Below are 23,660 nucleotides of genomic sequence, written 5' to 3'. Positions count from 1 at the left end.
TAAAGGTATTTGTTGATTTTTCAAACCATTTCCTGAGATTTCTTTTAAGAATAGCCCTCATTTGATGAAATCATTTTATTAATACACTGTGAAATTATTCCATTAACATGAGAATGACTCAGGTAAGGGTTTGAAAATGAGCCAACACGTATGAAACTAGTCGCTATGAACTCGACTGTAAACTTATAAGACAGGAAGTTTCCGTTCTGGGAACGCGATGTTGGAATCGACATGAAGAATACGTTTGTAGAGATTATGTACATAAATTATGAATTTCGTAACTCTCAGGCTTGAATGTGGAAGCATTATGGTGTCCATCGCCAACGTCGGGGACTTGGACGAAATATGCATATTGCTGCGTTCGTATTGAATGCATCTTCTTATATCCATTGCGCATACGTTTTTATAATTTCTTCTCATTTCACCCCCCCCCCCCCCTTTCCCAATATTTCGCACGATTATCACGTATACTTTTTGTCGAAAATCATTACTGTTTCGCTGTATGGTTGCTTATAGAAACACTGTACTGTCATGCTCTTTTTATAATACAACACGCAATCTTTTTGACGAATTTTACTGTTACGTGAGAGAGAGAACAAATGGGAGAAGAAGAGTAAGCTGGAAACAATACAGTCCTCAGAATTTTCATACCCATTTCTCGTCATTCAAACGCATAGCTACGTTTTCCGCTTCTGTCCAAGTAGTTCTCAGGATTATACAGTCAGTCCGTCTGTTTTTCCTTGTTTTATTGTTAGAATTAAGCCTATAGCCCGTTTATATACAGGAAATTTTCCAGTAACTGTCGCAGTATTGATAAGATTGTCTTGCAGCTTTTTCACACTAACTGAAGACATTAATATTGAGTTGGGGGGGGGGGGGGGACGGATGCGAAATCCTTCGGAGTGTATCGAGAATCACGATATTGCCATTTTGCTTCGACCTTAATGTCACTAACTTTTTTGTGGAATCTGGGATGACAGAATCATGTGCAACGCAACATTATATCTTGATTATTTTGAAAGGGGATCGTTTGTTATGTTGGTGTGGCAAACGAATGTGTCATAACAGAAACAAATTTTTGAAAAAGTGTATGGTGACTGTTCGCTCTACCCAGCGTGTTCCATAGAGTCCATCACCAGGAGCGTGGAAGGAGTCAAGATATATATTAGTAAAAGACTAGGAAATCATAGAAACCTAACCTCTATTAACAATAAAACATCATCGTATTGCTTAATGCTATTCATGCTTATGCCAGCTAATCGTAAATGAGTAAATTAACAAAAAACCGGTCATTTTGTATAAAATGCTTTTGCCTCCTCATTTACACTTTGTGTGTGTGTGTGTGTGGGGGGGGGGGGGGGGGGGGGTAACCAGCCTCTTCATGTCAGAGTGTAACTTGCAACCTTCATCCTCAATTATTTGTTGAATATATTCCAATCTCTGTCTTCCTCTACAATTTTTACCATCTACGGCTTCCTCTAGTACCAAGGAAGTTATCCCTGGTGTCTGAACACGTGTCCTATCATGTTGGCCCTTTTTCAGTTCAATATTTTCCACGTATTCGGTTCCTCGCAGATTCTGCGGAGAACCTACGTTCTTCTCTTATCAGTCTTAATGATTTTCTGGATTTCAAACGCTTAGATTCTCTTTTCTTCTGATTTACCCACAATCAAAGATTCACTTCCATACGATGCAGCGCTATACCATACAGCTGTTGTTTACCTAACTTGATTACAGCATTTTTTTTTCGAAGATAATATTTACCTATGTCGGTAATTACTGAGTTCTATTTACAGTACATTATTATTTACCACCCGTAGCTTTACAACAAACACTGGTACTTAGCATGTAGCTAACAGAACATGCCAATCCTTGAGTCTAGATAATAACTTGTAGAAAGAGTGGCTAATGAGGTATAATAAATGTAAAAACACCGTCTGGAGAACAGTTTCTTTTATAACCGATAACCGGTTGTGGTCGAACCTGTAGATCGTCAGGTCTGGCTACGCAAGGTGCAGTTTGTCAACAGCGGTATGAATTAGACAAACGTTTTTACGCGTTTTATCTCATTCATACCAGAGTTGACAAATGTGTCTTGCAGATCCAGATCTGAAGATGATTTGCAGGGCAGACCAAAAGCGGTAGACGGTTGTTAAAAAAAGTGGGCCAGACAGTGTTTTCCATTTATTATAACAGCTGATATGAAGGATCCTAAGACATGACGTAAATTATGTAATGTACGTAAATTTTAAAGTACTGTAATGGAATACGTGTTTTTTTTTCCAGATGAAATCAGAATTTCTGGCTTTCGTGTTGGTGGGAACTTACTGAGTAACTGCGACAATGTAGGACTACATTACTCCATTATGAACCCTTCTTCTTGATCTTTAATTGAATAAACAGCTGCTTCGGGTTTAATGCCATAGAACATATTGTAAGACAACAGTGAGTGGAAACAAGCGACATAAGCCAGAGTCTTCTCTTTAGGTCAATACAAGGAAAGACGTGTCTACATCGATACGACTATTCAGCAGTTCATTCTTAAATGCTTGGCAGAGGGTTCATTGAACCATTTTTACTATATTCCTACCGTTCCACCTTCGAATAGCCCGTGGAAAAGACGAAAAACTAAATATTTCCGTGCGAGATCTGATTTTTCGCATTTTATTACGATGGTCATTTCTCCTTGTGTAGGTGGATGTCAACAACATATTTTCACACTCTGAGCATCCGCGACGGAACACTCTGGACGGAGCTTCTTGATTGGTTTATCTGTGTGATGACTCCATTTTGTGTTATCCAGTTGGGTGCCAGTTTAGGTTGATGATATTCTTCACTTGTAATACGGATCCTGTAGTCAGAATATATCGTTTTCTTCTTTTAGTCCAATGCCTATCGGAGCTCCAAAACTTTATTCAAGGGCTATATTGACGTTTTTTTTTTTTTGTGAGCTGTATCCGCTTCAGTTTATCATCTGGCAGTAAATGAACGACGCTGTTATCGTTCAGACAAGATAAAGGATACAGTATTATTAATGGTTTCCTTCATACGGCGAAAAAATGTTCAACTTCTGCGTTGGTAAAGGACTGCTGCATATTCGCTTGCACTTCAAATAATGCAACATTTTTATGGCTTTACTACAGTATTCAGAGTAGTGCCAGTTAAAAATCAGGTTTACGTTCTTGAGTGTACTGCGGCTGATTTGAAATGCTTATTACTGAAAAGCATGCCAAATCGTATGCAATGTAAAAATAATTGTTAACTATCATAACTATGAATTGTTTTATTTTATCTGTTTAAGTAAACGATAGTAATATGAGAATTGTTTCTTTAATACACCCTAGATTCACAAATTTGTCATTTGGGTAGCGTAGTACAGCCTTAACCATTTTGCATTTTCCGAAGTTTAAGTGCAAATGTGGAAGGTTTTAATAAGTAAATAAGATGAACGTGTCGTGGTGAAATGGAGGAAACCGTCAATCGTCATTAATTTCGGCAGCGGTTATTCGCGTAAAACTAAGAACCACACGTTGCTGCCTTACTGCTAGGTGATAACGTGATGCAGCTGTAACGTCCCGAAAAGTGTCGCATTGGACTAAACTACTACACTGAACACGATGGATTACTAGCACAAATATTCATGATGCAAAATTTGACGACGAGTGCATTTTCTTATTGTGTAACGATGTGAAACCTGGCTATCCTGATAAAAAATTCTGTAGCGTAGCTTGAGGTGTAGGTTAGTTTGGAAGGAGAGAGTTTGTGAAGCCAACGAATGTGGTTGGGAAACGTAGGTTGTGATAAGACTAATTTATAGCATAACCCGAGGTCTCCGTTCGCTCCACAAATAACTAAAGCTTATTAGTAAGGCCAGAGAAGCTGTAATACACAATAGTCAAATCTCCGACTTTAACTGTTATATTAGTACATACAAGCTACGTCAATTACGCGACACTTGGCCATATATTCTGCCTCACTGTCTAGGCAGATACTGTTAATCTGGAATTTTTATCTGACCGTAACTCGTATGAATTCGTTCAATGAAAGGGAGAATCGACTTGCGCTACAGTGTTTAAGCGGGTGTATGCAACGCGTTAGTTAGTACACATTTTGGTTTGTAAACACATCCCGGCTTGTATGCATTGTCACAGTATTTTTTTAAGTTAAGCTCTTTGGCCGAATATTATATGCCCTTCACATTCGTGAAAGCAAAATTATTTTCTTTTTCACGTTTGGGGCATAAAAAGTTGTGATAAACATATCGAACTGTTTACATTCTCCTATACACAATTACGTAATTTGTGATAGGTATTTATAGCGTGAAGTGTTAAGTTTGGACTGGTGATTCTAATATGAGGTGCATGTTTACACTGTTATTTCAAGAGCGGACAAATGCCTTTCAAGGTTGGAGCGTAGCGGCGCTACACACACAGTACATGGTTTCGCTTTATGTTCACTGGAGGTACATCCATGAAGTACGAGTTCTGGTTCTCATTTTAGCGTGGAAAATGGTTACGGATAAATAAAAAAAATCTTATTTACTTCATAAATGTTAATTAGTTACTTATTCAGATTATTTGTCTGACAATTCAAACTTGTGTGGCCTCATGACCACCAAAGAAACAAAACTTATCCGAATCTGCGGCAAAAATTAATATTTGGGTCAACATTTGCGAAACTCGAATTCATCTCTCTCAAACCCCACCTTAAGGGGAGAGAGGGAGAGTTTTAATTTTAGCGAATCAAAATTTGCGAAGTAAACAAGTTTTTTTATTTATCCGTAACCATTTTCCACGCAAAAATAACATGGATTTTCTTGACTTACAACGCCAACTACCAAGAATCAAAACAAATCCCAACGACCTTCGTTCCACTGCTGATTATCTTATTAATTTCTAACTCTGATTTTTCCCTGCGACTCTAAAGTGGAGTCAAATAACAGAAAGTAATGACCTTCTTTTTTTCTTTCCCTGTATGTATGAATCATGCGAGATATTCTGTTTCCTGGTAATTAATCTTCAATTCCCTGTTTCTATATTCCGTTGCTAATTGGTTACACATACAATTTGCATCCTCCCCGTCTTATGCTATAACGTATCACCAGCAAATAGTAGGTGATGTAAATAAACTCCATCTTTAATTTCTAGCCCCAGTCCATTGCATTCACGAGACCATGTCTTAAGACTGATATCTACACTCCTGGAAATTGAAATAAGAACACCGTGAATTCATTGTCCCAGGAAGGGGAAACTTTATTGACACATTCCTGGGGTCAGATACATCACATGATCACACTGACAGAACCACAGGCACATAGACACAGGCAACAGAGCATGCACAATGTCGGCACTAGTACAGTGTATATCCACCTTTCGCAGCAATGCAGGCTGCTATTCTCCCATGGAGACGATCGTAGAGATGCTGGATGTAGTCCTGTGGAACGGCTTGCCATGCCATTTCCACCTGGCGCCTCAGTTGCACCAGCGTTCGTGCTGGACGTGCAGACCGCGTGGGACGACGCTTCATCCAGTCCCAAACATGCTCAATGGGGGACAGATCCGGAGATCTTGCTGGCCAGGGTAGTTGACTTACACCTTCTAGAGCACGTTGGGTGGCACAGGATACATGCGGACGTGCATTGTCCTGTTGGAACAGCAAGTTCCCTTGCCGGTCTAGGAATGGTAGAACGATGGGTTCGATGACGGTTTGGATGTACCGTGCACTATTCAGTGTCCCCTCGACGATCACCAGTGGTGTACGGCCAGTGTAGGAGATCGCTCCCCACACCATGATGCCGGGTGTTGGCCCTGTGTGCCTCGGTCGTATGCAGTCCTGATTGTGGCGCTCACCTGCATGGCGCCAAACACGCATACGACCATCATTGGCACCAAGGCAGAAGCGACTCTCATCGCTGAAGACGACACGTCTCCATTCGTCCCTCCATTCACGCCTGTCGCGACACCATTGGAGGCGGGCTGCACGATGTTGGGGCGTGAGCGGAAGACGGCCTAACGGTGTGCGGGACCGTAGCCCAGCTTCATGGAGACGGTTGCGAATGGTCCTCGCCGATACCCCAGGAGCAACAGTGTCCCTAATTTGCTGGGAAGTGGCGGTGCGGTCCCCTACGGCACTGCGTAGGATCCTACGGTCTTGGCGTGCATCCGTGCGTCGCTGCGGTCCGGTCCCAGGTCGACGGGCACGTGCACCTTCCGCCGACCACTGGCGACAACATCGATGTACTGTGGAGACCTCACGCCCCACGTGTTGAGCAATTCGGCGGTACGTCCACCCGGCCTCCCGCATGCCCACTATACGCCCTCGCTCAAAGTCCGTCAACTGCACATACGGTTCACGTCCACGCTGTCGCGGCATGCTACCAGTGTTAAAGACTGCGATGGAGCCCCGTATGCCACGGCAAACTGGCTGACACTGACGGCGGCGGTGCACAAATGCTGCGCAGCTAGCGCCATTCGACGGCCAACACCGCGGTTCCTGGTGTGTCCGCTGTGCCGTGCGTGTGATCATTGCTTGTACAGCCCTCTCGCAGTGTCCGGAGCAAGTATGGTGGGTCTGACACACCGGTGTCAATGTGTTCTTTTTTCCATTTCCAGGAGTGTATATAGATTTTTAATAATGTTGGTGACTGGGGCAGCCTTGTAACAGACCCTTGCTTGTTCTACATTTCTGTGAAATTGTACCACCAGTTTTCACTCGACATATGTTATCTTTATACATTTCCTGTATTATTTTAATTAAGACACACTTCATGTTTGCCAAATGTAATGCACTCCAATGTAGTTCTCTCGGGACAGTATCATATGCTTCTTCCTAAATCTATAAAAATTAATCCTACCTTTTTTTATTTTTCCCTATGTTTCTCTAAGATCTCTCGTAATGTGAAAATATGGACTACGCACGATTTACCTGCTGTGAAGCCACATTGTTCTTCCTGGGTTTTAAAAATTTATTTCCAGCTAATTTTTTAGTGTTTTCCCAAAAATTCTCAATAATCGAGAAGATAAATATCGCAATAATTTTACACCGCTCTGTCGAATGGTCACGTAACATTCAGCTTGAAAAATGATTTTGTTTGTGAGAGGAAACAAACCGATGCTTTTCGTCGACACTGGAAGTCGCATTAAAGACGTGATCAGCACTGTTTGTTTGGGTAGACTAAAGCTACGCATTGGAAAAACGAAATTGCATATACCTGCCGAAAAACCTGAGAAAAAGCGCCTCGCTACAACCTGTATACAGGGCGATGTTGGTAAATGGAGACAAACTTCAGGAAATGCTTCCTGATAGGATAAGTAACAAGAAAGATCACACGCATATATTCTGAGAATATCTAGTTCCATAGAAGATAACTCCTGCTGCATTCAAGGTTTTTCTTTATTTGTTCACCGAGTATTGTATGGCAGAGTCCTACACTGGAGGACTTGGTCTCGTGCTATTGATAATGCCATTATAACACTTGACTGTTGAGTTTTGTATTGATTACGACGAAAAAGCGAATTAGGAGCCCTCAAAATGATTATTTCGCAGTAGATTATTCGTGATTTCGTCATAATCAATACAAAACTTAACAGTCAAGTATTATAGCAGCTTTATCAACAGCGTGAGACCCAACTTCCAGTGCAGGACTCTGCCATACTGTACATATGCATATATGCCCAGAAATGGGTTCCAAGGGACGTACACCGACGTGAAGGTGTAGGTAAAGGATCTTTGACAGTGTATGTCTGAATGATAGAAAGCACACGTGATAACACACCTGGTATGTGGGAATGTTGTGCCTGTGCTAGTGTTTTAGCTCCGCACTCAAAAGGACAGAAAACTCCTACTCGCCTGGTGTGTTCTTTCATACGTGCTTTGTCACTGAAACCTACTCTATCGAAGCTCGTTTATCTACATCTTCAGATGGATGTATCTTCCTTGGAACGCATTTCCGACCACGACACCGTTTTGCCCTTGATTCTCTCGGGCACTGTTTCGTGCAGTTTGCTTCCATGTGATAAAATCACCCAGTGTATGCGGCTGAACGTATACTCCCTAAGAATTATTCTTTGAATGGTTGTATTTTGAAAAACACTGTAATAGATTAGTTTTTCTTGAAATACTTAAGTTCCTCAACACAATATTCTTCACAAATGGATCCTGCTAAGAGAGAGAGTAGTGAGGATGAAATTTGAGACAGAATTCTTTGAAACTCTTTGGAAAATTAAAACTGTGTTCCGATTCGCGGACAATGCTATTAAGCTACGGCCCGCCCTGTAAGGGCTGTATTTCCGCCAGCGCGATCCTCATGCGTTCTGAGCCTCGGAGAGGGTCTGCTGCATACCTTGCGGGATTAGCTTTCTTGGGAGAAAGTATATTGCGGAGAAAGTTACTTAATTACATGATCCATACCTCATCTGACAATGTTGACTGGAATACTCTTTCAAATTCTGAAGGTGGCAGGGGTCAAATACAGGGAGCGAAAGGTTACCTAGAATTAGTACAGAAACAACATGGCAGTTACAAGAGTCGAGGGGCATGAAAGAGAAGCTGTGGTTGTAAAGGAGTGAGAGAGGATTGTAGCTTATCAGTATGTTGAGCAAGCAGTAAAGGAAACAAAAGAAAAATTTGGAGTAGGAATTAAAATCCACGGAGAAGAAATAAAAACTTTGAGGTTCGCCGATGACATCGTAATCCTGTCACAGACAGCAAAGGACATGGAAGAGCAGTGCAACGAAATGAAGTGTCTTGAAAGGGGGATATAAGATGAACATCAACAAAAGCAAAAGGAGGATAATGCAATATAGTCGAATTAAATCGGGTGATGCTGCGGGAATTAGATTAGGAAATGAGACGCTTAAAGTAGTAAATGAGTTTTGCTATTTGGGGAGCAAAATAACTGATAATGGTCGAAGTAGAGAGGACATAAAATGTAGACATGCTATGGCAAGGAAAGCGTTTCTGAAGAAGCGAAATTTGTTAATATCGAGTATAGTTTTAAGTGTCAGGAAGTATTTTCTGAAAGTATTTGTATGGAGTGTAGCCATGTATGGAAGTGAAATGTGGACGATAAATTAGTCAAGAAGAGAATAGAAGGTTTCGATTTGTGTTGCTACAGAAGAATGCTGAAGATTAGATCACGTAACTAATGAGGTGGTACTGAATGCAATTGAGGAGGAGAGGAATTTGTCACAACTTCACTAGAAGAAGGAATCGGTTGGTAGGACACATTCTGAGGCATCCAGGGGTTACCAATTTAGTATTGGAGGGCCGCGTGGAGGGTAAAAATCGTAGAGGGAGACCAAGAGATGAATACACTAAGCAGATTCAGAAGGATGTAGGCTGCAGAAGGTACTGGGAGATGAAGAAGCTTGCACAGGATAGAGTAGCATGGAGAGCTGCATCAAACCAGTCTCTGGACTGACCACAACGGTGACGACCTTATCTGAAAGATTCTTTTGTCGAAATGATGCGGAATGAGTCAGTTTACTGGATATGTATACATCATTACTGTTAAAATTAGTGAACACACTAGTCCTACTCGTGCAATTACACTTAAATTATTCTTCTTTCAGTCAATAAAATTTTTCTGGGTTTGTGACTGCATTGTCAGTATGTTAAACTACCGACGTTTCGGTCACTGAAAAAGGTTACTTGCAACAGTGACCGAAACGTGGTTGTTTTACATTTTGTCAATGCGTTCACAAAGCCAGAAAGCCTGCTTTTATATATTCTTCTTTCAGTCTTTAAAGAAAAATTCGTCAGTGGGACAGAAAAAGTTGTCCATGGGAACTAATAATTTTAAATTAGATTTAAAACTTGCTTTGTTACCTGTCAGACATATTATATTATTGGGCAAATGATCTAAAATATTCGTCGGTGCATACTGAACTCCTCTTTGAGCCACTGACAGCTTTAGCAATGGGTAAAAAAGGTCATTTTCCGCTCGAATTTTGTAGGTATATAAATCACTATTCTTCTCGAATTGTGATGGATTATTAATGACGAATTTCATTACCGAATATGTTTATTGTGCATGTGCAGTTAGAATGCCTGGTTCCTTGAAGAGTCAAAAAGACATGAGGTCCGTGAGTGAACACTACATGTTCGCCATTGTGAAATCAGTTCTTTGTATGTGATGAGTTACTCCGAAAAATTGTTCCGTGCGGCATAATTGACACTATGCAAAATATGTCAGGAGGTTGCTTGATTTGCTTCCAAGACTAGCAATTATACGAAGAGCAAAAGTAGCTGAACTTAATTCTGTGAGAAGCTCAGTAATATATTTTTTCCAGTTAAAGTTTTCATCAGTATGTAGACCCAAAAATCTGGAGCGATGTACCCTACTTAAGACTCCTGCTCATGTGCCATATAAATTTCTGGTATGGGTATTTGTGGCACAGAACTGAATCTACCTTTTACTCAGGGAGAATGACGTAGACACAGTGTAGGATTCCAGTCCTGACCCAGCACACAGTTTTAATCTGCCAGAAAGTTTCAAATCGGCGCGCACTCCACTGCAGAGTGAAAATTTCATTCCGGAAACAATGTCGTATGCTGTGGCTAACCCATTTCTCCCCAATATCAAGAGTGATATTCCCGCAAGGTACGCAGCAAAACTTACCTTAGATTGGAACGTATGAGAAGAGCTACTGCCGGATGTAAAGCTTGAACCTGGTCATGAGTCATGCATGGATGGTTCGGTCAGTAGAGACTTTCTCCGCGAAGGACGGGGGTTCCGGGTTCGATTCACGGCTGAGCAAACATGCCAGGAAGTTTCAAAACCACGCAGAGTCCGCTACAGAAAGAAAGCAAGCTTTCTTTCCAATACTTTAGTTATTACCTTCATAAGGATTTCTCGTATATTCAGGCGCAGAGGTGTGTTTTCCTCTTCTGTCCAAGAATTTCGCAATATCACGTAATCAGTTAGTGTTGCTCAGTTTCGTCATTAGAATAAAACGTCGGTCCATAGCCAGTTTCCTTACAGCAAGTTTTCCGAAATTTGCCGCTATATCGATGAAAAAGTCTCGTAACTCTTGTAGGATAACCGGGGAAATTGATTTAATGAAAGGGGGGAGCGGAAACCTGCCGGATGTATAGAGAATCTAAAGTTCAAGAAAATTTTCTACTACGAGTATTCTTCACCAGGGTTGGCAGGCGTCCCCATTTAGGCCACTTTCCTGCTGAAAACCGGACTGCAGATTAAACCTTGCTCGATGCGTAAAAATCACTATACTGAGGCTATTTTATATGAGGGTGAGTCAAATGAAAACCTTAAATATTTTTTAAAAATACTATTCGCTCTGCAGAATTGGTACAAAGCTGTATCACTTTTCAACATAATCCCCCCCACGCTCAATGCAAGTCCTCCAGCGCTTACAAAGTGCATAAATTCCTTTAGAAAAAAATTCATTTGGTAGTCCATGCAACCACTCATGCACCGCGTGGCGTACCTCTTCATCAGAACGGAACTTCTTTCCTCCCATTGCGTCTTTGAGTGGTCCAAACATATGGAAATCACTTGTTCTCTGGAGTCACAACTCGTTGTGCCTGACCTGGACGAGGAGCATCTTACACTAAAGTCACACCATTTGCGAACTTCCTACTACATTCGTAGGCTTGCTGCTGTGACAAACATGCATCACCGTACTGAACCTTCATTCGTCGATGAATTTCAATAGGTTTCACACCTTCACTACCCAAAAACCGAATAACAGAACGCTTTTCTTCCCTGGTGCAAGTCGCAAGTGGAGCGGCCATCTTTATACTGATACTGCGACGGTATGTGTGTATCTGCACTATGCTGACGCATGCTGCAGGGAATGGCAATTGAATCTCAATGTAGACAAGTGTAATGTGCTGCGAATACATAGAAAGAAAGATCCCTTATCATTTAGCTACAATATAGCAAGTCAGCAACTGGAAGCAGTTAATTCCATAAATAATCTGGGAGTACGCATTAGGAGTGATTTAAAATGGAATGATCATATAAAGTTGATCGTCGGTAAAGCATATGCCAGACTGAGATTCATTGGAAGAATCCTTAGGAAATGCAATCCGAAAACAAAGGAAGTAGGTTACAGTACGCTTGTTCGCCCACTGCTTGAATACTGCTCAGCAGTGTGGGGTCCGTACCAGATAGGGTTGATAGAAGAGATAGAGAAGATCCAATGGAGAGCAGCGCGCTTCGTTACAGTATCATATAGTAATCGCGAAAGCGTTACGGAGATGACAGATAAAGTCCAGTGGAAGACTCTGCAGGAGAGACGCTCAGTAGCTCGGTACGGGCTTTTGTTGAAGTTTCGAGAACATACCTTCACCGAGGAGTCAAGCAGTGTATTGCTCCCTCCTATGTATATCTCGCGAAGAGACCATGAGGATAAAATCAGAGAGATTAGAGCCCACACAGAAGCATACCGACAATCCTTCTTTCCACGAACAATACGAGACTGGAATAGAAGGGAGAACCGATAGAGGTACTGAAGGTACCCTCCGCCACACACCGTCAGTTGGCTTGCGGAGTATGGATGTAGATGCTGCTACCTACAGCCCATTCTGCAGACTATTCGTACCATGGTTACCAACTTACAGGATAATGGCGCGAAATTTCGATTTGTTATTACAAATTTAAGGTTTTCATTTGACTCACCCTCGTATAACACTGTCTGTTCTCTACACAAAATGTCAACGTAACTGAAATTAAATTTTTGCTTCTAGTATGAATATAGGCAATATGGCAAACCTGCACTCAATAGCCTTTGAATCGAACTTATTCACATCCAGTAGCCAGTCAGAAATCGGAAAAAAATAATTGGTTGCTGTTATTGTGTATTTCAGACACCGGTTCCCGTGAGATCACCGAAGTTAAGCGCTGTCGGGCGTGGTCGGCACTTGCATGGGTGACCATCCAGGCCGCCATGCGCTGTTGCCATTTTTTCGGGGTGCACTCAGCCTCGTGATGCCAATTGAGGAGCTACTCGACCGAATAGTAGTGGCTTCGGTCGAGAATACCATCATAACGACCGGGAGAGTGGTGTGCTGACCCCACGCCCCTCCTATCCGCATCCTCCTCTGAGGATGACACGGCGGTCGGGTGGTCCCGGTAGGCCACTCGTGGCCTGACGACGGAGTGCTTTTTATTGTGTATTTCAGTGCGTGAGCCTTTTTTACGGGTTGATTGGTTGCCAGACGGCGAAACTAATGTAGTGCCAGTGCCGAAAAGAAGCAAGATGAAAAGCGTGAAGTTCGTAGAAAACCTCGACTCTTTTTTTTAGAAAAAGAGTCAAACAGGGGGGACATGTATGCGTGTCTGGGTAAAACCAAGGGCCAGTTCTTATCTAACTTAACAGCAGTTCTGCAGGGCACATGGAGTTCGTGAGCAGTTGCCAATCGCGTGACATGACGCAGCGCTGAGAAGGATCTCCTGTCCCAAGGCCACAGATGATAGCCCCTGGGACAGAGAGAGCGCTACTGTTTGCCCTGGAACTTCGCAGCCGGGTGAGGTATGAATGACCGAAAGTGTTGTCTGCAACTTCAGCGTGTCCGTCACCGAAAAACGGACCGCGCAGTCACCACATTCATCTCGCTATTTCCATCGCTACTTCCTAATTAAATTTACAAGACGCTGCCTCCCTCAGTAACCGTGTTCTCGCCTTATATTAACGCTCCGCGATTTCATAATACTGTCTAGCGTCACTTGCGTTATTTTCCTTAGGACGGAGAAGTTGCAGAGTACGCGTTTGTACGCGGGGCTTTCAAGACGTAATGCGACACATGCATTTCTGGAAGCAGGTTGCTTTAATTCAGGATTCCGTTACACTATATTATTGCCCACTCTTTTGGCTATAAAAGCCTACTTTTCAGCATAATCTCCGTTCAGTGTGGTAGGCTGTATGACCGCAGCAATAACTTCATCCACGTACTGCTTTCTGTAGAGTGTATCCTTCATTGGGCCAAACAGATGGAATGAATGAGAGTGAAATTACAATGAAATACAGACCTTTCTAGCTGCTTACAGGCGTTGATAAACACCAACGGAAACACTTGAAGATGTGTGCCCCGACCGAGACTCGAACTTCTAACCCGGGATCTCCTGCTCACGAAAAAAGCGTCAAAGCAAAAAACTAAAAAAAAAAACGAAACTTGTCTAGCTTGAAGGGGGAAACCAGATGGCGCTATGGTTGGCCCCCTAGATGGCGCTGCCATGGTTTGATGCAGCTCTCCATACTACTTCATCCTGTGCAAGCCTCTTCATCTTCCAGTACTTACTGCAACCTACATCCTTCTGAATCTGCTTAGTGTATTCATCTCTTGGTCTCCCTCTACGATGTTTACCTTCCACGCTGTCCTCCTATACTAAATTGGCGAACCCTTGATGCCTCAAAACATGTCCTACCAACCGATCCCTTCTTCTGGTCAAGTTGTGCTACAAATTTCTCTTCTCCACAATTCTATTCAATACCTCCTCATTAGTTAAGTGATCTACCCATCTAATCTTCAGCATTCTTATGTAGCACCATATTCAGAAAGCTTCTATTCTCTTTTTGTCCAAACTATTTATTGTCCATGTTTCACTTCCTTACATGGCTACACTCCATACAAATACTTTCAGAAAAGACTTCCTAGCACTTAAATCAATACTCCATGTTAACACATTTCTCTTCTTCAGAAACGCTTCCCTTGCCATTGCCAGTCTACATTTTATGTCCCCTCTACTTGGACTGGACCATCATCAGTTATATTGCTCCCCAAATAGCAAAACTCATTTACTACTTCAAGCGTCTCATTTCCTAATCCAATTCCCGCAGCATCACCCGACTTAATTCGATTACATTCCATTATCCTCGTTTTGCCTTTGAAGATGTTCATCTTATATCCTCCCTTCAAGACACTGTCCATTCCGTTCAACCGCTCTTCCAAGTCCTTTCCTGTCTCTGACAGAATTACAATGCCATCGGCGAACCTCAAAGTTTTTATTTCTTCTCCACGGATTTTAATAACTACTTCGAATTTTTCTTTTGTTTCCTTCACTGCTTGCTCAATATACAGATTTAATAACATCGGGGATAGGCTACAACCCTGTCTCACTCCCTTCCCAACCACTGCTTCCCTTTCGTGCCCCTCGACTCTTAGAACTGCCATCTGGTTTCTGTACAAATTGTAAACAGCCTTTCGCTCCCTGTATTTTACCCCTGCCACCTTCACAGTTTGAAAGAGAGTATTCCAGTCAACATTGTCAAAAGCTTTCTCTAGGTCTACAAATGCTAGAAACGTAGGTTTGCCTTTCCTTAATCTAGCTTCTAAGATAAATCGTAGGGTTAGTATTGCCTCACGTGTTCCAACATTTCTACGGAATCCAAACTGATCTTCCCCGAGGTCGGCTTCTACCAGTTTTTCCATTCGTCTATAAATAATTCGCGATAGTTTTTTGCAGCCGTGGCTTATTAAACTGATAGTTCGGTAATTTTCACATCTGTCAACCCCTGCTTTCTTTGGGATCGGGATTATTATATTCTTCTTGAAGTCTGAGGGTATTTCGCCTGTCTCGTACATTTTGCTCACCAGATGGTAGAGTTTTGTCTGGGCTGGCTCTCCGAAGGCTATCAGTACTTCTAATGGAATGTTGTCTACTCCCGGGGCCTTGTTTCGACTTAGGTCTTTCAGTGCTCTGTCAAACTCTTCACGCAGTATATGCCACTCAATCTCGGAACTAAAAGTTTATTTTCTCAGTTTGTGAACCCAGAGAAGAATAAACAGAAGCTGTTAAGCCTCGCCCACTGAACATCTGTACCACGTGATGAAAAACCTGCACAGCTGTCAGTATATATCAACAAGGGGTACGTCCACCCTTTGCCTTTATGATACTTGAACTCTGCTCATTTTCAGTCAAATGTCCGAATGTATTATGGAGGAAAGACAGCTCATCCTTGCTCAAGTGTCCAAATGTTGGACGCTGGCGCCTGGAGCGAGGTCTGCGTTGTAACCCATTCCAAAGGTGTCCCATTGGGTTGAGGTTGAGACACTGGACAGGCCAGTCAATTTTAACAATGTTATCTCCCCAAACAGTTGCCTCAGAGACGATGCTTTGTAACAGCGCGCATTGTCATGGCGTTACCAACAACTATAGTGTGCTTCGGGCAGAACACATTGCTGTAAAATTGGTTCATGTCCTTCCGCATTTAGCATTCCCTTAAACGTAGTAAAGAGACCACACTCTAACCACGAAAAATATCCCCATGCAATAATGCCACCTGTTGCGTACCTCGCTTTTGGCACATGGAGACAAGAAAATGTTCTGCAGGTCTTCGCCAAACCCAAACCTTTCCTTCGGATTGGCACAGGGCATAGCATGAGTCATCACTCCAAATCTCTCATTTCCAGTCACCCGCTGTCAACTGGCGTCGTTATGTACACCACATCAAGAGTCTTTTTGCATCCACAACAGAAATGTGAGGCTTATGGGGAGCTGTGCGACCTTTGTATCCAATTTTTTGAAGTGACAAAGCACACTCATTGAGCTGGCTGGACTGCTTTGGAACTCACGAGTGATTCATTCCTCTGACTTTTTTTACAAGGCTTCGGCAGTACTTGACAGTCCCTGTCAGTCGGTAAATTAGGCCTGCCTGGTCTCGAGCCGCTGTGGTTCTTCCTTCGCCCACAGTCACATCACCAGCAATCGACTTCGGCAGCATTAGAAGGGTCGAAATATCCTCGATGGATTTGTTGCTCAGGTGACATCCAACGTCTAGTCCAATTTTGAAGTCACTGATCTCCCTGGGCGACCCTGTCTGCTGTTACTACTCCGCTACTGACAACACACTACTCTCAGCCTCATTTCGTAATGGCGGGTGCGCCTCTCTGACGTCTACCGGTCGTCAATACTGCAGCACGTAAGTGTCCGAATACTTTTGATCAGGATAGTGCAAATCCAGTTATAAGAGTCAAGGGACATAAAAGGGAAGCAGTGGTTGGGAAGGGCCTGAGACAGGGTTGTAGCCTCTCCCCGATGTTATTCAATCTGTATATTGAGCAAGCAGTAAAGGAAACAAAAGAAATATTCGGAGTAGGTATTAAAATTTACGGAGAAAAAATAAAAACTTTGAGGTTCGCCGATGACATTGTAATTCTGCCAGAGACAACAAAGGACCTGGAAGAGCAGCTAAACGGGATGGACAGTGTCTTGAAAGGAGCATATAGGACTAACATCAACAAAAGCAAAACGAGGATAATGGAATGTAGTCGAGTTAACTCGGGTGATGCTGAGGGAATTAGATTAGGAAATGAGACACTTAAAGTAGTTTTGCTATTTGGGAACAAAATAACTGATGATGGTCGAAGCAGACAGGATGTAAAATGTAGACTGGCAATGGCAAGGAAAGCGTTTCTGAAGAAGAGAAATTTGTTAACATCGAGTGTAGATTTAAGTGTCAGGAAGTCGTGTCTGAAAGTATTTGTGTGGAGTGTAGCCATGTATGGAAGTGAAACATGGACGATAAATAGTTTGGTCAAGAAGAGAACAGAAGCTTTCGAAATGTGCTACAGAAGAATGCTGAAGATAAGATGGGTGGATCATGTAACTAATGAGGACATATTGAATAGGATTGAGGAGAAGAGGAGTTTGTGGCACAACTTGACTAGAAAAAGGGATCGGTTGGTAGGACATGTTCTGAGACAACAAGGGATCACCAATATAGCATTGGAGGGCAGCGTGGAGGGTAAAAATCGTAGAGGGAGACCAAGGGATGAATACACTAAGCAGATTCAGAAGGATGTAGGTTGCAGTAGGTACTGGGAGATGAAGAGGCTTGTCCGCAGCTCGCCTGGTCGAGCGGTAACGTTCTCGCTTCTCTCGCCCGGGTTCCCGGGTTCGATTTCCGGCGGGGTCAGGGGTTTTCTCTGCCTCGTGATGACTGGGTGTTGTGTGATTTCCTTAGTTAGGTTTAAGTAGTTCTAAGTTCTAGGGGACTGATGACCATAGATGTTAAGTCCCATAGTGCTCAGAGCCATTTTTGATGAAGAAGCTTGCACAGGATAGAGTAGCATGGAGAGCTGCATCAATCGAGTCTCAGGACTGAAGACCACAACAACAACAACAACTGCAAATCCAAGTCTATTTGCTTGGAACATTTTCTGTTTGGTCAGTAACTCAAAAAGGAAGGAAATTCGATTTTCCAATGATAACACTAGTTCAACTTTCCCGAGAAGGTCCCTTTGAAAAGGAGGCGACCGATTTACTTAGCGAATGAGAGTTTCTGCTGCATCTGTAATGGCGATGTCGTCAAAGGGACGTTCAAACTTTTATCTTCCTTCCTACTAAAATTTTGGCAACAGCCTTGCCGCAGTGGATACACCGGTTCCCGTCTGATCACGAAGTTAAGCGCTGTTGGGCGTGGACAGCACTTGGATGGGTGACCATCCGGGCCGCCATGCGCTCTTGCCATTTTTCGGGGTGCACTCAGCCTTGTGATGCCAATTGAGGAGGTACTTCGGTCAAAGAAAACAATCATAACGACCGGGAGAGCGGTGTGGTGACAAAACGCCCCTCCTATCCGCATCCTCAGCTGAGGATGACACGGCGGTCTGATGGTCCCGGTGGGCCTCGTGTGGACTGAAGACGGAATGCTACTAAAATTTTGCCGGCCGGGGTGGCCGCGCGGTTCTAGGCGCTTCAGTCTGGAACCGCTACGATCGCAGGTTCGAATCCTACCTCGGGCATGGATGTGTGTGATGTCCTTAGGTTAGTTAGATTTAAGTAGTTCTAAGTTCTAGGGGACTGATGATGACCTCCGATGTTAAGTCCCATAGTGCTCAGAGCCCTTTGAACCATACTAACATTTTAACGTGGGGAGCCAATGAAGGCAAACTCATCGTGTCTTTGTCTGTAGTAGGCCTGACTACTGCGTGACGCGCGCCACAGATGCGTGTGCGTGTGTATAATTCCAGTTGGCAATAAACAAGTGATAGCGCCCATACACCATTGGCTGACGTAACGTTGGCTTTTTTGAACGTCTAGACGCCGCAGGGGCGTTAGTCTGCAGACCGTAGAGCGGTCGGTTTCTTGGGCGCCCGTTCAGCTGTGATTGTCGGAGCTTGGAGCTAGGTGATACATGGATCTGTCACCGCGTGGGTTTTTCTACTGTTGGTTGTGCGTGTGCGTGCGTGCGCGCGCTCTGAATGGCGCCTGTACAGTGGCCTCATTAGCTCTTCTCCAGTTCCTTCTGAACCAACTCCGAACACTCATAAATTTGTGAGACGTAACAGCCTTTCTCTTCAAAGAACAAGACGGGAGGATAGCATTGGGTGTAGTCCTATTGAGGTTAAATACAAGTAAGCAGCATCCACAGAAGACAACCGTGAATTACTTGCACGTCTTTCCCCGTATTCCTGCCCTTTACATGCATGTTAGCCTTTCCACAAGCCGAAGTTGGAAACGCTACTCACACGTCTTTCAAGACAGCGACGGATGAAGTTATTCGTATGGGAGTCAATATGGTTGCAAGCGCAGCTTTTAGTCGAAGAACTTATAGTGGAGTTCACGAAGAGAAAGGGGTCCCACAAATGTTGGATACAGAAATATGTGTATGTGATGGGAATCATTTCGGAACATACAGGATGAACATTAATAGAACAAACTGCAGGAACGAATTACTTACTGGAAATGGAGGCAAAAAGATCCTATAAACATGTACACGGAAACGCACTATAGATGACGCTGGCGAAAGAAAGTTGCTCCCACTACGTGCCGTGGGTAGCTTGTGTGTTGGCAATCTGTGTGATTGACGCAGCGTACTGTAAGCAGCAGAATGCTCTGGTATTCATTCCGGGAACAAACCGAGGTGGTGTTTTGTGTAAGGCGAAGCAGATGGAAACGGTCTGGAGGCAGCACGGCTATACCAAAACAAGGACCCTCACAGAGACCAACCACATCACAGAATGTTTGAAGACCTTTTGGGGCGCCTGTGTGATCATGTCCTTTCAGACAGACGAGCGTGCAGCGAGGCGGCGATACCAGCTCGTATCGAATTAAAAATACCATTGCTACATCTAACGACTGGAGACATTTTATTCGTCACTACAGTACAAGCATCACATTCCGAAGAGCACTACTTCTAAATTTTTGTGGGTAGCACTGGATGGTATCTACAGTGGACTGAAGGCAAATGACAATGAAAGATTTTTGTCTCAACAGTTCGGGTTTTTTTCATTCATAATTAGTCGGTCATGGTTCTGATAGGTCACAGGTGCTGTAAATCTGTCCTTGGATACCGTGTCCACATTTTTCCGTGGCAGGATGGCATCTTCCAACAGGACAATGCAACGTGTCACACAGCTCACAGTGTTTGTGCGTTGTTCAAAGAGCACCAGGATGAGGCTATTACCATACTGCCCTGGTCACCAAACTATGCGGATTTAAACCCAATATAGAATCTGTGGGGCGACCACAATCGGGCTGTTCGCACCATGGATCCTCAACCGAGAAACATGCTGCAGCTGGCCGCAGCACTGGAGTCAACGTGGCTCCAGATCCCTTCCAGCACCTTCCAGGACCTCACTGACACTCTTCTTGCACATCTTGCAGCGACCCTCACTGCAAACGGTGGTTGTTCAAGCTTTTAAGAGGTGATCACATTGATGTGACTGTCTATTGCATTTATTAATATTTTCATAAGATACGTAAAAGGGAAAATACACTCCTGGAAATTGAAATAAGAACACCGTGAATTCATTGTCCCAGGAAGGGGAAACTTTATTGACACATTCCTGGGGTCAGATACATCACATGATCACACTGACAGAACCACAGGCACATAGACACAGGCAACAGAGCATGCACAATGTCGGCACTAGTACAGTGTATATCCACCTTTCGCAGCAATGCAGGCTGCTATTCTCCCATGGAGACGATCGTAGAGATGCTGGATGTAGTCCTGTGGAACGGCTTGCCATGCCATTTCCACCTGGCGCCTCAGTTGGACCAGCGTTCGTGCTGGACGTGCAGACCGCGTGAGACGACGCTTCATCCAGTCCCAAACATGCTCAATGGGGGACAGATCCGGATATCTTGCTGGCCGGGGTAGTTGACTTACACCTTCTAGAGCACGTTGGGTGGCACGGGATACATGCGGACGTGCATTGTCCTGTTGGAACAGCAAGTTCCCTTGCCGGTCTAGGAATGGTAGAACGATGGGTTCGACGACGGTTTGGATGTACCGTGCACTATTCAGTGTCCCCTCGACGATCACCAGTGGTGTACGGCCAGTGTAGGAGATCGCTCCCCACACCATGATGCCGGGTGTTGGCCCTGTGTGCCTCGGTCGTATGCAGTCCTGATTGTGGCGCTCACCTGCACGGCGCCAAACACGCGTACGACCATCATTGGCACCAAGGCAGAAGCGACTCTCATCGCTGAAGACGACACGTCTCCATTCGTCCCTCCATTCACGCCTGTCGCGACACCACTGGAGGCGTGCTGCACGATGTTGGGGCGTGAGCGGAAGACGGCCTAACGGTGTGCGGGACCGTAGCCCAGCTTCATGGAGACGGTTGCGAATGGTCCTCGCCGATACCCCAGGAGCAACAGTGTCCCTAATTTGCTGGGAAGTGGCGGTGCGGTCCCCTACGGCACTGCATAGGATCCTACGGTCTTGGCGTGCATCCGTGCGTCGCTGCGGTCCGGTCCCAGGTCGACGGGCACGTGCACCTTCCGCCGACCACTGGCGACAACATCGATGTACTGTGGAGACCTCACGCCTCACGTGTTGAGCTATTCGGCGGTACGTTCACCCGGCCTCCCGCATGCCCACTATACGCCCTCGCTCAAAGTCCGTCAACTGCACATACTGCACAAAGTCCGTCACGTCCACGCTGTCGCGGCATGCTACCAGTGTTAAAGACTGCGATGGAGCTCCGTATGCCACGGCAAACTGGCTGACACTGACGGCGGCGGTGCACAAATGCTGCGCAGCTAGCTCCATTCAACGGCCAACACCGCGGTTCCTGGTGAGTCCGCTGTGCCGTGCGTGTGATCATTGCTTGTACAGCCCTCTCGCAGTGTCCGGAGCAAGTATGGTGGGTCTGACACACCGGTGTCAATGTGTTCTTTTTTCCATTTCCAGGAGTGTATAAAGAAAAATTTGGGTTTGCAAACATATTTTGAGGAAATGATTGTAACTGCAGTGTCCACGAGCCCTCTGCAAATTACATTTCAAGAAGGAATTGTAATTTGAGCGTCCAGGACTTCGTACTGGGTTAGTTTCATTTTGACCTCGGAGAAGACTGCATCAAAATACATTGCATTCTACATCACCAACCAAACTGTGCTATGAATGTGAACCTGTTTAGTACTGGGGCTACAACTTTGCTTCCGCCGTTTTTTCTCAAAGTTCGAGGCTTTATTGTGAGCATCGTACAAAAAATTTACGTTTCAAAGTACTGGCCATCGTTGGACACTACTTTTCCCCATCTTTCGGGCGGCATACGAATCCCGCGACGGAAGAATTGGATGTCTTTCGAGAAGCTCCATGCATCGATCCAATTTTGCAATTGTTGATAAGACAGGAAGCGCGGGGCAGCCAGGTTGTGTGCCTTTGAATTAAAAAGTTGGTAGTCAAAGGGATCAATGTCTGGAGAATACGGCAGGTGGTGTAGGACTTCCCATTTCAACGTTTCCAGGTATGTTTTGGCGTGTTTTGCGACATGGAGTCGAGCACTGTCATGCTGCAAAATCACCTTTTCATGTCTCTCGCTGTACTGTGGCCGTTTATCTTTCAGTGCTCGGCTCAAACACATCAGTTGCTTTCGATAACGATCTGCTGTGATTGTTCCCGTCGGTTGCAGTTGCATCGAAAGCTTTCTCTCTTTCACAACCATGCCGGTCTTCAAAGTCAAAATCACCGTTCTCGAAGCATGGAAACCATTTTCTGAAAAGTTCTTTCACTAACAGCCGACCCATCATAGGTCTTGCCCAGTTTTTTATGAGCCTCTGCCGCAGATTTCTTCATATCAAAGCAGAAAATTAAAACCTGCCGCAGCTGACGAGAGTTGGGCTCGTAAGTTGACATATTCAGCCGAGAATAACTTTAAGATGTAATCAAAAATCGACAAATATTTTGATGGCATTACGTTCTCAGATGTCTAAGCTTACTGTATGACACTTACGACCTACGACTTGCGCCACTACTTTCCACCAATGCTGTCTATCCTAAAACGGTGGAAGTAATGTTGTAGTAGACCTAATATTTCTATATAAACCTTAAAACAATCATGTAATTGGAAAATCCCGGTATGTGCAAAGTGTACAAGATGCCCAGAAAATTACTGCTTCCCATGTTTCTATGATGAATATGACCACAGAACGTGTGAATCATCAATTGTAAAGTTCTCGTCTATACATTACAACCCCAAATGTTCATTTTCGTTCCCTTTTAATAGGTTCTGTGAAAATATTGTTAAAGACAAAATATTGAGTAAGATTTCGGTTTATTTACGGTATAAGTGAAGTAGAAATTAAGAATAAAAACGTTTCCGCATACGTACTGGACCCCACGATTCCTGCATGACCGTTCTGCAGCCTTAACGCTGCGCCAACGCTAACATACGAGTGAACGGCTCATGCCGCGCTCGACCCGCGCAAAAAATGCTATTTTGATCTAAACTCTTGGCCA

The 23,660-nt window shown here is 44.0% G+C and overlaps 1 protein-coding gene across 6 annotated transcripts in view; it reads left to right on the top strand.

Annotated features, from left to right (window-relative positions):
• The window catches only part of LOC126425276 (echinoderm microtubule-associated protein-like 2), a 723,324-nt gene that overhangs the window by 364,264 nt on the left and 335,400 nt on the right, over positions 1 to 23,660 (top strand). The window lies entirely within an intron of this gene.

Source organism: Schistocerca serialis, chromosome 10 (genome assembly GCF_023864345.2).
Source record: "Schistocerca serialis cubense isolate TAMUIC-IGC-003099 chromosome 10, iqSchSeri2.2, whole genome shotgun sequence".
Taxonomy (NCBI): Eukaryota; Metazoa; Arthropoda; class Insecta; order Orthoptera; family Acrididae; genus Schistocerca; species Schistocerca serialis.
This window is presented reverse-complemented; position numbering and strand designations above follow the sequence as displayed.